Source organism: Myodes glareolus, chromosome 20 (assembly GCF_982192425.1).
Source record: "Myodes glareolus chromosome 20, mMyoGla1.1, whole genome shotgun sequence".
Lineage (NCBI taxonomy): Eukaryota > Metazoa > Chordata > Mammalia > Rodentia > Cricetidae > Myodes > Myodes glareolus.
In genome coordinates this window covers 27339955-27357541 of record NC_142045.1, presented here as the reverse complement: position 1 = coordinate 27357541, position 17587 = coordinate 27339955, and the positions used below count along the sequence as shown (strand labels likewise).

Here is a 17587-nt window from a genome sequence, read left to right as displayed (position 1 = left end):
GTTTCCAGTGCCCTACAGGTAAGGGGTGAAAGACTGGGAAGACTACGCACGCGCATTGCATTAGCATTTGGCTGAAGAAGCATTAGCCGAGTCACTTACTTTCTTTTGACATCTTTCAAGGTTCTATCTTCACTTCTCTTCCCCCTGAAGTTTGTGCACAACATGCCCAGGTGTGGTTTTTGGCAGCATCCACCCTGCGTGTTGTTTTCTGAGTTTTCTACATCTGTGTTTTAGTGTCTTACATAGTTCTTGTGTTCCCGTTGTTCATACACCACAGTCTTTTTGGTAACTTACAGTTTTGCTTTTTTCCCCATCTCTTCTTTAGTTTTAGAAGCGTCTACTAGAAACCGTGTCAGTACACTATGCCTAGTATTAAGGAGCTTCTAGCTATGCGCATGAGTTGCATTGCCATTGACTGGGTGGTTGCTACGAGCTCCTTTCAGAACTGAGTTTACGGCTGCTGGAGCCTTAGGCAAATGGTTCCCACACAGCCCCTGCTTTTGCACGGCCACAGAGGTAGCTCATCTTTTCAATTTCATCAGCTTTTGGAAGGATGTGGAACCACCTCTTACCATCGCAAACAGTTGGGTTAGTCGATGCACTCAATGTGCTGCTGGTCAGAGGTAGCAATTTCCCCTTGTCCTGGGAGTGATTTTCCCTTCATAACATTCTCCTGAGTCTTCCAGGTCTAGGCTTGGGCTGACCGGACTCCCTCACCATCCACAACTGCCCAGTTGGTTGGAAACTCAGAATGGGAGCTGAAGCCCCCAAACGATAAAGGTGTGGAAGGGGAACAGAAATGGAATGAGAGGAAAGCTGGGTTAGGAAGGACCAAACGAGCACTTCCGGAATAGGTAGACAGCACTGGAAAATAACAGAGAAATTAGAGAAGCCATGAACACTCGCAAGAGGGTTTGGCGAGAACATTGCTCATTTCTGCTCAGCAGGCGTGGTTGGCGCTGTTGTGTTTTGCTCTATACTTAGCCCCGAAGAAAGCCTCAGAACACAATGGTTAAATAAAGCTTTTGAAAATGAAAAATAGTGGTGTTGAAAGCTCAGAGCACCCCTGGAGCAGAGGACCTTCCATCATCCTCAAGCTGGGGCGGCTGTAGAACGATTGTGAAATTTTGCTCTTCTCCCACCACCAGAAATTTAGCCTGGCTCCTTATGAATTACGTTGCTTATGTAAGAAATATGTTTTTGAGACAGTTTTTTTGGGGGTGACCCACCCTGGGTTTCGGTGACCTTGTTGCCTTAGTCTAGGATTATCACTGCGAGCTACCATTTCCCACCGGCTTTATTTTATTTTTATTAATATTATTCCATTTCGTTAAACTGGGAGGTTACCCTGAGGGTTGCATAGAAAACTAGCAGATGGGTGGTTGCAGGTTCAGAACTTTGTGAAAAGCCTGAGACACATCTGGACCTTAAAGAGAATGGTGATTGCATGGTTTATTGAGCGCTCTGAGCATCCAAGACATTGCTCCGTAAGCACACTGCACGGCATTACTTAATTTACCCTCATAACAGCCTCAGGAGATACTGTAATAAAACAGATTCAGAAACTAAAGAGAGAAAAAAGTGAACCTATAAACTATAACCATGCCTTAGCAGGGGAAACTGCCTTCCCTTGGTGCCCCCTCTATGTGTAGCAAACAGAGCCCTGCTGCCCTGGGCCTCTCTGTGACTGTGTGACTTTTCACACAGTGTTCTAAATTCTAAGGAGAGGTGTTTCTATTCCTTCCTCCTTTTTTTTTTTGCCTGGAACCATTTTTTTTTCACATACAAAATTAGAGTGTTAACAGAGAGACACAGAAGGTGGGGCCTGAAATGATTTTCAAGGAAAAGATAGATAGATTCTCTGGCTTTCAGACTCGAAGGCTGTGTCCAGACCAAGAGCTCATGCAGACATGAGAATCTCCCGCTCGTGGGTTGACATCAGGATGTATGCTACCCTAAATTGCTGCGCGTTTGTGAAATAGCCGTTTGTCGGACTGTGCCTCATGCGGCAGACTTGGTTTCACAAGTAGCCTTTGACTCTATACTTTGACTTGAAAAAATAATCACATTTATTTATTATTTATTTGTGTGTGTGTGCACGCACGCCTGCGTGTTTGTGGGGGGGTGTCTGTTGTCTCTGTGAGTCTGTGTGTGTCTATGTACGGATGCATGTGTGTAGGAGTCAGAGGACAAGGTGCTTCTCTTCCCACCATGTGGATCCTGAGAACGGTTCTCAGGTTACCGGGTTTGGTGGCAAGTACCTTGACGCACTGAGCCACCTCCCTGTCCCCTTTGACTCTATCCATTTTGAGGACGGATAATGGGTCTGCACCCAAGTGGCCCTATGAATGCCACTGTATAAATTGATAAACGATTTATTCCTGGGACTAGGAAGGATGCCACCCTATAAACATCAGGGTGAACTGGCAGTGTAGAAACATATGGTTGCATTAAGAAAACTAGGCCTGAGAATTTATTGAACACATCAGACCAGAAGAAGGTTGTAATTCTCTCATTTAGACCCAATAAAGACCCCAGTGTGAAAGACCCCCAGTGTGGGGAGACTCTCGCTCAACTCTTGGGATAACATGCCCCCCCCCAGGAACTCACAAGAGACCGTCTTGCTGTAATCACATGAGGTTTATTGACAGGAACCAGTGCTGGGGCTGAGACTCACATCCCACGCAGGGGAGGAGTTTGACCCCAAGTAGCTGGGAGAAGGAGTATTTAAGGGAAAAAACCACAACCCAGTAATCCAAATGGGGGGTAGGGAGGGCGTCATTGGAAAATTCCAAAAACACCAGTGATAATCACAAGGGGGTAACTCCCTGTTTCTTAAGATTATTCTCAAGATTATAATATAACTTGATCTTCAGCTAGTTCCTGAAACAGAGTCACTGAACGGGCTAACCTAGATTTTTGGCTCTATTTTTTCCTGCTAGAGGGGTCTGGATTTATCCGGGTCTTTCAAGTGGACCCCCAGCACTACAATGAAAATGACCCTCAATGACCTGTTATCTACATCCAGCAACTCACAAAGAAGTCCCAGCTGTGCTTGGGGACTTCGGTTCAGCTTCGTTCCTGCCTTTAACATGGCCTATTCGATTACCGTCTGCCTTCATCTTCTAGGCCTCCATCCATCTCCCCATTCTTTTGTCTGGACCTGGTCCTGCCTCTTTGCCTCAGCAGCTGAACTCAGCCCTGAAGCTTCACTCAAATCCCATTAGCCTAACTTACAGCAGCAGTAGCAGGACCTCGCCCCACAGAGACTTCCCTGCATTCCCGTCAGTCACCACGCTTTGTCCCCCTCACCCCTCTTTGAAACTCTTTGCCTCTTGAAACCTTTGTAACCATTATGTAACAGAAACACACACACACACACACACACACACACACACACCGATGTTCAATGTGAAGTTTGAGAATTAGTATTAGTAACTAAGATTGAAACAAAAGAACTAGTGTTTGCCTTAGCCAGCGCAGTCAGGGAAAGCGGGACTCTCCCGCAGATGGCTGCAAAGGAAACCACTGTACCTTGTAAACCTATTGCTATTCAATAAATTCTGACATTGTGGCACAAACAGATACACCTGTGCTTCCGACAGAGCCTGCTTATGGCATCATCACTCCACAAACACCTGTAGGAGGCACCGCTTGGAGAAAACACTGGTGGAACCAGGCTTGTTGAACACATGGACCTATTTTCTTCAAAGGAAGAAAATGGCTGACACCCAGTCACCTGGAAGACTGGAGTGGATGTTATCCGACAACCATGTGATCTTCTTGCTATTCTATGGAGCCAGCCTTCACGAATTCCCCCAAATCCTGAGCATTGCTTAAACCCTGATCCTGAGCTTTGTGTCTCAGTGACTAGAACCATCCTTACGAAAGAGGTCCCATGTACTCTGTACCCTGCACCAACAGAATCCATCCTTATGTGTATTACAAATCCTTCCTCTCAAGGCCCTAGCCTCAGCTCTGTTTATCATTCAACAGAACTCATTTTTACCGAAGAGGGCAGAGGTGCTTTGCTGCTTTGCTAAGGAGTGTCTATGTAGCTTTGCCTAAAGCTTAGTTGTGATCATTCTAATGTGGAAGCCTTTCCCAAAGTTGTACTGTGCTTAAATGCATAAGAAAAAGAAACCCTGAGGTTGGATCCTGGAAGTTTTGACCCAGCCTCTGCGAAGGTGGTGCTGACCCGGATTTCATTCTTCACCTCATGCAGATGATTCCCCTGCTGACCATGATGCTTGCAGGCTCCCGCACAAAACCCCATAGATAGCTTCCTTTTAAAAACCAGGGAACACTTTTCTTTGAATAAAAAAGTGTTTATTTCATTTTCCCAATCGCAGACTCGAATAAGCCTATCTTGCCCACCAACCTCTGCTTCGAATGTGCTTCAGCAGCGGCAGTGGAGAGCAGAACTCCAAGACTGAGCAATGACTGAATTGTTCCTAACTGTGTGTGTTCATTATGTGAAAATGCAGCTGAAGGGTTTTCCTGTTCCTTAAAAGCAACTACCTAGGCGACTGTTTCCACAGAGCTGCCACACAGAAGCTGACGCTACTGCTTCATACCAGGGTCCACGCTGTGGCCAAAGAACGCTGTAGTGTTACCCACAAGATACTAGTCTTAAAGGCGTGGAAGATGCAGAACTGAGGGTCTTGCTCCATGGCTTCTGAGAGCAGCTGGAGCCAAGGAATGTGTGGCAAGAGCAGAGTCCCTGCAAGGAGGCCTTGAGAGGTCACTGTGTGAAGCTGTGAAGGTGTCACCTAGGCTTCAGTGGAGACTCCGGGATGTTGGAGATACCATAACAATAGGATGCTTCTCTAGAAGAGCTGTGTCTGTGGAGTGGAGATGACCAAGAGAGCCACTATGTGTGCTGCAGATGGCAGAGCTGGAGGACTGGAGCCTCCCAGCCCTTTGGAGTTCAGCCAATCTCATCATGATTCCCAGATGCTGTTTATGGAGCTACAGGATTTGACACCTTCTCTGGTGGGTTTTGGTCTTGGTCCAGTCATTCTTTTCTATGTCCAGGTCTTCCCTTTTCAAGTAAGAACGTTTACTCTGTACATTGTATGTTAGAAGTAACTGTGGTTTTTTTGTATTTTATAGGAATTCACAACTAAAAGACTTAGACCTTTTAAAAAGTATTTGAACTCTCAACGCCTATGGTGACTTTTAAAGTTGGGGCGAGTGGACTTACATGCATGGTCATGAGCCTGTGGAAGGGATGGAAGGTGCTTAGATATCAAGTTAGCAAGGTGATGTGGGATTTCCCTCTGCATACTGTGATTACCGTTAATGAAGAAAGAACTGCTTTGAGCCTATAGCAGAGCAGGGTGGGGCGGAGCAGAGCTAGGCAGGGAAGACTGGACTGAATGCTGGGAGAAAGAAGGGCGGGGTTAGAGAGAAGCCATGGAGCCACTGGAGATAGATGCTGGGAACTTTTCCTGGTAAGCCACAGCCACATGGCGACATACAGGTTAATAGACATGGGTTAAATTAATATAAGAGTTAGCCAATAAGAAGCCAGAGTGAATGGGCCAAGCAGTGATTTAACTAATACAGTTTCTGTGTGATTATTTTGGGTCTAAGCTAACCAGGCGGCCAGGAACTAACTAGCGGTCTTGCTCCAACAGCAAGAGAGAGAGAGTTGTGATAGTTTGTATTGTCAGCCTGGCAGAATATATAACTACTGGGGAGATGGGCCTCTGGGCATGCCTGTAGGGGATTATTTTGATTATGTACAGTAATAACTCACCTTAGTAGAAGGACGGACCATCTACTAGGCAGGGTATCCTGGTCTATATGTGACAGAGAGGGCAAGCAGAGCACTGGGCTTTATTCATTCTCTGTTCTTCATTGTGGATGATGAGTGACTTCCCTGCCATTATGTACTGTAAACCAAGATAAATCTTTTCTTCAAATTAATTTTTGATACAATATTTTATCACTGCTACAAGAAAATAGACTAAGACCTTAATCTACTTTATAGAGTGTGGAGGCTGAGAAATGTGGGCCCAATTTGGTCTGTCATGGTCAGAGAGTTTGGAGGTTGTGCAAATGATTGACAAGCATAGTTGTACGTCCCAACTCAGAATGTGATTGTTTGGGTTTTTTGACATTAAAATAGTTCACTTAAGTAGGCCCACGCCTTCCTAACACGTGGTTAGGATATGTAAATGTACTTTTGTGGTGTGGGAGAATTGTCTGTATTCTGTCAATCATGTTTTAAATAAATGCTGATTGACCAGGCAGGAAGTATAGGCGGGAAAACAAGACAGGAAGTAGAGGTGATGCAATGAGAACAGGAAAATTCTGGGAAGGAGGAAGCTGATTCCTCCCACTCCTGTGCAGACCATCGAGGAAGCAGGATGTGACTTGCCAGCTGAAAAAAGTACCGAGCCATATGGCTAAAATAGATCAGAATAATGGGTTAACATAAGTCATAAGAGCTAATAAGAAGCCTGAGCTAATGGGTCAATCAGCTTATAACTTATGGAAACCTCTGTGTGATTTTCTTTGGGGCTAAACAGCTGTGGGAATCGGGCAGGACAGAAAACCCCAACAAGCAGGCCCCCTTATGTTAAACTTTTGCTCCTTCTTTTGTAACTATGAGGTCACCTGGGGAAGGGCGGTCTTCAGGATATGTGATCTAGAGCATCTTCGCTACCTATATACTCAGAGTGATAAAGCCGTTGACTGTGTGAGTTATCCTTTGTATCATGTTAATAAAGTCTTTTGTTACCTTCTCCCTCTCCCCCTCATTGACATTGATTATAAAAACTGTAAAAAATAAATAAACACTGGTGATTTCAGTTGTCACTGGAATACCCTCCCAGTATTCTATGGTTTCTGCCTTATTATTTTTATGCATCTTCATATTCTTTACTTACATTTCTAAAATTCCCATGCCCCTACCCTGGCAAGAGGTATTTTTGTTGAGGCTGGTCCCCAACAATAGAAGAAAGAATTAACTAAGTAGGTCACTTACCTAAGGTCACACAGCTGGTAGATGTCAGAACTAAGGGCACAAAGGCTACAAAACCTTTACCTACAATTTGTCCAGCATACAAGATGTGCTGGGGTAAAGGTGGTGCAGAAACCATGGGAGTAACTAAGCAACTGTGGAGTGACTAAGCAATGACTGGTCCAGCTTGAGGCCCATACATACCATGAGAGGGAGCCCATGGTATGGGAGACCTGAGAGACAGGGCCCAGCCTAGGAAAGAACCAAACATTACTGAAAGCAAACCAGAAAAGAAAAGACAATGTAATGACTCCTAATGATAGTCTGTTATGATTGATGCCTAGGCTAACTGTCAGCAGAGAGATTTCACACAGCAACAGAAGGAAACAGATGCAGAGACCCACAGCCAACTTTAGGTGGAGTTTTGGAAATCCTGTGGAAGAGGGAAAGGAAAGATTGTAGGAGCCAAAGGGGTCAGGGGCACGTAAGAAAATGCACAGTCAACTAACCTGGGCTCCTAGGAGTTTATAGAGAATGAACCAACAACCAGGGAGACTGCATGAGACTGACCTAGGCTTTCTGCATATCTGTTATAATTGTGCAATTCGGTCTTCTTGTGGTACTTCCAACAGTGGGAGCAGGGCCTGTCTCTGACTCTGTTACCTGCCTTTGGGACCCTTTCCTCCGACTAGATTACCTTGTCCAGCCTGCATTGAAGAGGAGGTGCCTTGTCTCACTACAACTTGATATACCATGGCTGGCTGATGTCTATGGGAGGCCTGACCTCTTCTGAAGGAAAACAGAGGAGGAGGAGGAGTAGATGCGGTGGAGAGGAAGGAGCTGGAGGAGAGGGTCTGAGAGGAGAGGGAGGAGGGGAAACATTGGCCTGGATGTAAAAAGAAGACAAAAATAAATGAACGAAAAAAGAAAACCTCTTGCTAGAAGAAATGGAGGCAGCTGGAGATAATCACATTTAGAGGATTAAGACAGTTTCAGACAAATACCAAATGTTTTATTTTTTCCTCATTTGTGGTATCTAGTCTTTATAAACACATAGAATCATTTATGTACTGACGATATGAAAGAGAAGCAAGGGGCTTGAGAATGGCGTTAGTGCTTAAGCACATATATGGCTTTCGCAAAGGACCTTAGTTTAGCTTCCAGCACTGACACCCTGTGGCTCACAACCATTCTTAATGGCAGCTTCAGAGGATCCAGTCCAACGCCCTCTTCTGATATCTGAGAGCATCTGCACTCGTGTGCATATCCCCCCCCCACACACACATGGGGCATTGGGGTGTGCGACAGAAAATTGAATGAGTCTCTGTTGTTGGACGTGACTGTGCATATCAGAGGACGTGTAGTGTCACCTCTGAACTCTCAGTACTAGATGCCGAATGTCCCTCTCATTCTCTCTAGATGTCTCCAGTCCTTGCCAAGTGTCTCCTGGGCAACCACATGACCTCCAAACCAGAAGCCGTGCATTAAGGCTAGTGGGTACCGTGTGATTACTAAGTCTTGATTTCCCCATTTTCAAAAAAGGAACAGCAATGCTCAAAATTATAGAAAGTGTTAGAGAGGACATAAAAGGCACTCATTCAACTAAGCAGCAACCTCCTGGCTCATGGCCTGTAGGTTCATGCACTAAAGAATGTATAAAGGAAAACAACGGAAGAGAAGGAAAAGTGATTAAGGATAAAATTCGATGGCTTTGAAGGCAAAGGGTCTTCATTTCGGAAGCAAAATGAGAGTTGTGTATTCGAGAAATAAAATGATGTACTACGTATGAACAGATGCGCTTATGAGCACACACACTCTTGCTTGGTGCTTCCTCATGTCATGATCTTAGAAAAGGCAGAGAAGGTGATGCTTAGGGATCAGTTGCAGTTTTTATGTGATTACTTATCCAAAGGTGGAGGAGGGGGTTTTGTTTTAAGACCTAGCAAAAGTAGGATCAGCCATCTGGGTAGGAAGACCAATCAGAAGCCTCATCACTGACACTCAGTGAGAGAAAATCATCTAAGTAATATACAGTAAGTTCTTTTGCTTGATACACAATGGATGTATTAAGCCAGGCAAGATCCCTACAGGGAAGCAGGTGGGAGCAATGGGCATCTCCAGACTGCAGCCTTCTTGAATGGCACCATGCACCAGGTGAATCAAGTTGCCCAGAGAAGAGCAACAGAAATTGCATGGTAATTGCTGTTCCGCGCAGACACCAGACCTGCAGGATCAGAAGTGGGTGAGACGGAGTGACGGCGTCCAAAGGAAATACCAGGAAAGTACTTATTCCCTGTCTTCTCCACATGCCAGAACTACCCAGAACACAGGGAGACGGCAGAGACCTGTTACTTCCATTCCCCCTCCTCCAGACAGAACCAAGTGTATCCTTACACAGCTACAAGGGTCTAAAATTTCTCCCTTTGAACTCAGTACATCTATACCATCAATCACTTCCATAAGTATTCTTTGAATTTCTTATTTTCTGTTCTTTAATCTTTATTCTTGCATATGTCTAGATGGTTCCCCTCTTGTCTGTATGTCTCCCAGTTAGGCTTAAGGAATGCTATGTGCATCTCCAAACAGTCCGCAATAAGTTATTCTCATAGACTTCCTTTCTTCCTGTGTTTTCCTTATTTTATCCTTGGCCCCTCTTCTTTTAATTTCCAAATTGTAACCTTCCACTGTCTTAAAATTCTCCAAAGCCTGTGGGTACTAACAACATCCCTGCATTCTTTTCCCAGATACTTTTATGTCCTCTTTTTTCTTTTGCAAACACCGTCCTATTCTTATCCTTACTCTCATCCACCTTACTTCTCTCCCACATATGATCTTAGTGATGAGATTCTGAGTACACACCATGCTATGCTTGCCTTTTGTCCTCCAGCATTGACCCAAGCCTTCAGGAATAAGGGTCCTTAACGGCAATGTGCCAAGGGGGAGAACCAGGGATGGAAAATAAAGACAACAAAGAAAAGCTGGGACTGGCAGGTTTTTCATAAGCTGATGACTTCTCTCCTGCAGGATTAATAAGCAGCACAGTTCCTCACATACTGTTTGCAGGAGGAAAACGTCCAAGGCCAGCAGAGAGCTAAACCAGCCAATGTTGGCAAAGAGAACACAGGATGCCTCGGACACAGCTGCCATAGGACTGATAACCGGAGGGATCTCCAGACACCACAACCTTGACTCCTTCAAGGCCCTGGATCCAGTCCCAGACCAGTTCTGGTCTTGCAAAAGGACACAGAACCACCTTTTCCTTTGTTCTCTCATCAGGCATTCTGAGAAAGCCTTGCCTCGGTCTGGCTCTCAACAAACGTTTATTGAAGTCAAATGGTAACTATTAATTGGCTAGCAGGATACTTGCATGGTGGGACTATCCAGCCAGTAGTAATTGCTCCCACAGCTAATGTTCTCAGGAAATAATAAGCAGTTGCATGGAACACCGTGAGCACCTGGACGGAGAAACTATTTTCTGAACTAAGCCAGCTCAACTCTAGAACAGCAAAGTCCCATGCGAACATTGCAAATAGTTCAACTAAAAGGATGTAGCTAGAAGAAAAGAAAATAAGCAAAAAAATTATGTGTGTGTGTGTGTGTGTGTGTGTGTGTGTGTAAGTCCTGGTGTAGTAATGCATAAGAAACACAGACAGAACACAGAGAAAAACAGTGCCTCCAAAATCTGTTGATCTTACAATCATGGCATCCAGTGAGAAAAAGATGAAATCTTGGAGAACGTAAAAGAATAACTGTAAGTATGTTCAAGGAAATCAAAGAAGAAATTACGGTGCTGATCCAGACCACAAACCAAAGGCTGACTGAAATAAGGAAGGCAATGTAGGGTGTGAAAGGGGAATTTAATGAAGAGATAAAAAGAACGAAGAAAAACCTATCTCATGCTGGAAAAAAAAAAACCATGAATTTTCTGGGGATTGCCCAGAGAAGGCTACTCAGACACAGGTTTAAGCCAATATAAAATTTTTATTAGCCAGACAGTGACTGCATTGGTTGCTTGCAGTCCTGGTGTATCCCTGAGCCTTTCTCAGGGTAAGCTTTTAACCACAAAAAATATCCTGGGCTGATTATACTTTTTGTTTGTTTTGTTTTGTTTTCCGAGACAGGATTTCTCTGTGTAGCTTTGGTGACTACACTGGAACTAGCTCTTGTGGACCAGACTGGTCTTGAACTCACAGAGATCTGCCTGCCTCTGTCTCCTGAGTGCTGAGATTAAAGCCATGTACCACCATCTCCTGGTCATGGTTACCCACAGAATTAACAATGTGGGATTTCTCTGTTATGTTAAATAACATGATTGATGAGGGAAAATGGATATTAAACCAGATTGTTTGTGATACTTCTATTTCCGGGTTGTGATTTTCTATGAATATGTATTGTTTCTATATTCCTGCCGTGTACTGCATTTTAAACACCACGTGCTACAACGGTGAGATGGCTTAGTAGGAAGGGATGTGTTGTGAAAGCCAATAAGCAGTGTTTCTCTGCAACTCCTGCATCTGCTCCTGCATCAGCTCCTGCCTCTAGGTTCCCGCTGTTTCAGTTCCTGTCCTGATGTCCTCCTGTGATGAATAGCAATGCAGAAAGAAAGATAAGTCAGATAAACCCTTTCCTCTCTAAGTTACTTTTGACCATGGTGTTTCATCACAACAGCGCTAACCTTAACTAAGACAAACAACAAATATAAAATAATAAGAAGGTAAGAATGTGAATGCCAAAATAAATGAGGTGCTAGGAAAAGCCAAAATCTATAGATTATAGGCACATAAGAAGTAAGAGGCAGCCTGGTCTACAGAGTGAGCTTCAGGACAGCCAGGGCTACGCAAAGAAATTCTGTCTCAAAAACAAAAACAAACAAAAAAAAAACCCACAAGCAGAAAAAAAGTAGGACATTGTTCTAACAGCATGGAGAATTTTCAAAAGAATCATAATAGAAAATTTCCCAGAGTTAAGTAAAAAGATGACAATATAGAAACAGGAGACACATGGGACACCAAATAGACAAGACCCAAAAGTTCCCTCCGTTTTCATATTTTTACTAAAGCTTTAACTATCGAGGAAAAAGCAGGCATATTGTAAACAGTGGAAAAGAATCACCAAGTCACACATAAAGCCAAGACCACCAGAATTTAAAAGCCATGAGGGCCTGAAAGTCAACAACTATCAACATGGATTACTATGCTCAGAAAAATTATCCATCATTTTTGAAGAAGAGACATTTTCTATGATAAAATTGACTAAAGGACTTTATGACCACTAAGTAAGCTCTACAAAGGACCCCTGAAGGAATTCTTTAGATTGAAGAAAAAAAAAACCCTAAATCCACCCATGAAGTCACAGGAAATAAAAAAAAATCATTTAAGAATAACAATCAAGCAAAAGAAGAAGAGGGGGGAAAAAACCCAATACTCCAAAATCCACAAAAGGACAGGAATCGATACATAGTTTTCAATAATAGCTCTGAAAACTAACAGTCTCCATTTTTCCAATAAGATGACAAAGACTGGTAGATTATATCAAAAAGAAGAAACCATTATTGTCTTCAAGAAATGTGGCCCACCGCGAATGACTAGTACTCTGTTAGGTAAAATAGTGAGGGAATGATTGTAAATAAATGGACCTAGAAAACAAGTAGGCGTCATTGTTCTAATATTTGACAAATAGAGATTTCAGGTCAAAGCTAGCCAGGTACACAGGTGCATCCAATTCCATAAAATAAGTACTACTAGATGTACAATCAGTGTGTCGGTAATGCGATAGTGTGTGAATTCCATACCTCATTTCCGCCAACATACAGCTTTCTGACAAAAGTAAATTTAAAAAACTACTAAATTAAATGGCAAGATAGATCAAAAGAATTTAAGAGATATTTATAAAACATCTCATCTAAACACTACAGAAAAATCCACATTTTTCTTGGTAGCCTATGGAAAGTCTCTAAAATAGATCGTATATTAGAACACAAAGCAATTCTTTAAAAGAATACAGGGAAACAATTTCTTCTGTTATCTGGTCACAAGTCAACAGGAGAAACTAGTGTATACACAAACTAATGGATATTAAATATATATTCTTGGATGACAAATGGGTCCCTAAAGACACCAAGAAGAAAATTTTTAAAATTTCTAGAATCAAATGAAAATGAAAACATAACATACCAAAACCTATGAGATATAATAAAGGCAGCCATGGAGTAGAGAAGTTGATAGCTCTAAGTGCCTACATTAGGAAAGTTTAAATAACGAACTCAGTCATACACTTGGGGCCTTGGACAAAAGAACAAGGCAAACTACAAATCAACAGCTGGAAGGAAATCAGTAAGACTGGATCATAAATTAGTGAATTGGAAACAAGCAAACAAAAAAGTGTATACAAAGAATCAGTAAAAATGAAGAAATGGTTCTTGTATTTGTTTGTTGTTGGCTGGTTTACGGTGCTGTTGGTAGATGTGAGAGTTGGTCCCATCCACCCATCATGTGGGTGTAGGCACCACATTAGGCTCGTCAAACATGGCGGTGAGCACCGCTGGGAGAGAGTTCTTTGGGAAGGTAAATAAGACCTGCAAGCCTTTAGCCAAACTAAATGAAAGAGTGAGAAGCCGCAAATCAAAATTTAAAGCGGAAAGGAAGTTATCACAACAAATACTAATGAAATTCAGAAAGTTATTAGTTTGTACCTAAAGCATATATTCCACTAAATTGGAAAAAAACTAAAACAATCATTTCTAGATGAATATGACAAATCAAATTTAAACTGAAATGAGGCCACCAACAACAAAAATAACCAGTACAACACTCAGTAAGAGAGGAGCTATAATTAAAAGTTCCCCAACTGAAATAACTTTAGGTTCAGAGCTATTCGCTGGTGCATTTTAGCAGGTTTTTTGGGAAGTTCTAACACCAATTCTTCTCAAACTACTCTTCCTAGTAGGAAAAGAATGCCCATTACCAAAATGTTTTTACAATGCTAGTATTATATAAAAAGATGAAGACATAACAGCAAGAAAGAAAATACAGATTAGTCTCTCTGATGAGCACAGATGCACAGATGCAAAATTTCTCTTCAAAACACTTGCAAACCATTCAAGACTACATCAGAAAGATAATTCACACAATTGAATTAACTTTGTTTCAGAGGTTCAGGTATGGTTCAAGATTCATACATTAACAAATGTTATAAAGAAATGACCTCAAAGACAGAAATCATATGGTTATCTCAATAAATATATCAAGGTTTTTGACAAAAATCCGACATCCTTCATGATGAAAGACCAAAAGCAACTCAAAATAAGCTGGGCACTGGCAGTGCACCTTTTTAATCCCAGCACTTAGACGGCAGAGGCAGTTGGATCTCTGTGACTTCGAGGCCAGCCTGCTCTACAGAGTGAGTTCCCAGGACAGTCAAGGCTATAACAAAGAAACCCCTGTCTGGAGAGAAAAAGAAAGAAAGAAACTCAAAATAGAATATACATTATAAAACATAATAATAATCTCAAATTATATAGAAAATAATATATAATAAAGGTTATATATAACAAACCTCTAGTCAACACTATATTAAATGGGAAAAATTTCAAAGCATTTCTCCAAAAATCAGAAACAATACAAGGGTATCCACTGGCACAAGAAGACAGATATTGGTCAACAGAATAGAAGAGTTTTCGAATGCAAGGCCACACCACTGTTGTCACCTGAGTTTTTACAGAGATGTCAAAAATAAACACCGGAGAAGGGACAGCGTGTTCCACAAATGGTCTTTGCACATGTGGAGGTATGAGCAACAGCCTGTGTCTCGTTCTGCATAAAGCTCCACTCCAGATAGATAGCTCAAAGACCTCAGCGTAAGACCTGGAATCTCAACTTCTGCCAGTAACAGAGAGTATACTTCAAGATATACACACAGACAACAGCTTTTTGGGTAAGACTCTGATTGCTCAGGATAAAAGACCAATAAATTTTTAAAATGAAACTAAACAGCATTAACAAGTTTCTGAGGGAAAAGACAGCCTAGAAACAGAAGAAATTCTTTCCAACTATACCTCTGACAGAGGTTTAGTATCTAGAATACACAAAGAACTCAACAAACAAAACATGAAGAAAACCCAAAACCTAATAAAAATGAGTTATAGAGCTGAACAGAGAGCTCTTGAAAGAAAAATTGCAAATGACCAACTGCTATGTTTGAAGCGGTCAACATGGCTAGCCATCGTGAAAATGCAAATTAAAACTTACTATCGCATCTCATGCCAGTCAAAATGGCTATCACCAAGAAAACAAAGGACAGCAGGTGCTAGCAAGGATGTTAGGAAAGGGGAAATCTGGGCCACTATTGGTGGGAGTGTAAACTGGTGCAGCCACTGTGGAAATTGGTAAGGAAGTTTCTCAAAACACTAAAAATGAGTGTGCTACTCTTGGACATGTACCCAAAGACCTCTATTCTGTAAAGAGACTCTTGCACGTCCCTGCCTATTGTTGCTCTATTCTGTAGCAGAGACTCTTGCACGTCCATGTCCGTTGTTGCCCTATTCACGGTAGCCAGGAAATGGAGTCAGCCTAGGGTATCCATAAGCTGAAGAAAAGATGAATAAAACGTGGGATATATACACCATGGAAATTTATTTACTTAAAGAAAACTGAAATCTGTGGCTGGAACAAGAAGTTATTGTAGAGAGTTAAATAACAGGGTCCCAGGCAGGCAAATGCCTTGGGGTCTCTCTTATGTGTTTTTCACAGTGTTGGGCTACAATCTCCAGCTGGGCCCCACTCCTCCCTCTCTAGCCCTGCCCTCTTAGAAAGACTGCCCAAAGTTGAGTTTGGCAGTGACTCTTCCTCTGAGGTTGCCGGCTCCCCAAGTCCCCGCCCAAAGCTTTTAATTGGTCACAAACCCAGCTTAGGAAGAACAGTGTCATTGCCCTGTGCCTACAGAGCATTTAAGCCCCCTCCTTTAGTACAGTTAAGTGATTTCTTTCCTGCCCCCTTCCCCTGACTCATTTCTGGGAACTGGAAGACACACCTGGAAGTGCTTTGTTCAAATATACCTGATCTTTTACTGTTTAATTTGGCTTGATCTGGCTTACTGCGTTGGTGGAGAAACCTATTACCGTGGCACAGAAAAGTTATCACGTAGCTTTGTTTGTTTAGATCTATGTTTTTAAAATAGAAAGGGTCTATAACAGTGGTTTTCAACTTCCTAATGCTCTGACCCTTTAGTACAGTTCCTCATGTTTTGGTAACCCCTTACCATAAAATTATTTTTACTGATACTTTGTAGCTGCAATTTTGCTACAGTTATGAATTGTAATGTAAATATTTTTAGAGACAGAGGTTTTCCAAAGGGATTACGACCCACAGATTGAGAACCCCTGGCCTGTAAGATAGGAGAGAAGAGGCCTTAAGGTGGTAACGAAGATGCAGCGCTGGCAGGCGTGTGTGCAGTTCCCTCAGCTCCAATTGAAAGACTTCATGAAAGGCGCAGGGTGGTTCCATCTGCCTTTCTGCAAGCAGCACAGAGGACCGGATGATCAATATTCCTTTAAAGTGCCCGGGAATTGCTACAGATTTGACCAAAGGCAACTAAATAAATGAATTGTCCTTTAGGGCTATAACATCGAACCCTTTAAATGAAAGCAGTTTGCACAAATGCAGACCAAATGTGTCCCTGGAGGTGACTCTAAGCATTAAATATCAATCAGGAGAGAGTTTTTAAATGGAGAGGGTGGATGCATGTTGTTGTGGCTATAATCCTGCATGCTGGAGGAAAAGGGGTAGCTTATCCCAAATGACTTTGTCCTCTTCCCCCTCTGGATACAAACATACCCATAAAATCATTAATATTAGAAACTAAAGGAGAACAGTCAAGACTCACTGTTAAGTGCCTATAAATCCCACTGGCTCTCAAGGGCATTGTCTTTGAGGAATATGAAAAAAAAACTAATACATTTACATGGACACTGGTCAACAAGTAAGATTGTAACAACAGTAATCATCCGCTGACACACACACACGGAAACACACAGACACATACATAGACACACATAAACACACAGATGTGCACAGACACACACATAAGACATCCATACACAGATTCATGCACACAGAGACATGTAGAGACTCATACACACAGACACACACAGAGACATATGCACATAGAGACATACATAAATACATACAGACACACATACGCAGACACACACATATGAAGAACATGCACACAAACTCAGATACACAAACACACACAGACACATACACACATACCCAGACATGCATAGACACACACATACAGATATACACATAGACAAACACATGTACACAGACACGCACACAGACACATACACACATATATACAGAGACATGCACACACACATGCAGATACATACACAGAAACACACATGTACACACATACACACTTAGACATGTACATACACATGCGCACACACACACGCACACAGAAACACACATAGGCACATGTTATCTTGACTAGGTAGGAAATGCCAATGCACAGATGCTTCCCAAATGGAAGTATTCTGTTTATGGACTATTGTACTTCAAATGATGTCAGACTGGGAGCCTTGCTATATTTTTTGAAATAAGGACACATAGT

General features: G+C 42.4%; 1 long non-coding RNA gene across 1 annotated transcript in view; it reads left to right on the top strand.

The window, feature by feature from the left end:
• The window catches only part of LOC146891884 (uncharacterized), a 36292-nt gene extending 29503 nt beyond the window's left edge, over window positions 1-6789 (top strand). The window contains exon 3 of the long non-coding RNA XR_015005306.2: window positions 4353-6789. This is a non-coding gene — a long non-coding RNA (uncharacterized LOC146891884). The remainder of the gene's footprint in view (window positions 1-4352) is intronic.
• The last annotated feature ends 10798 nt before the right edge of the window (window positions 6790-17587 follow it).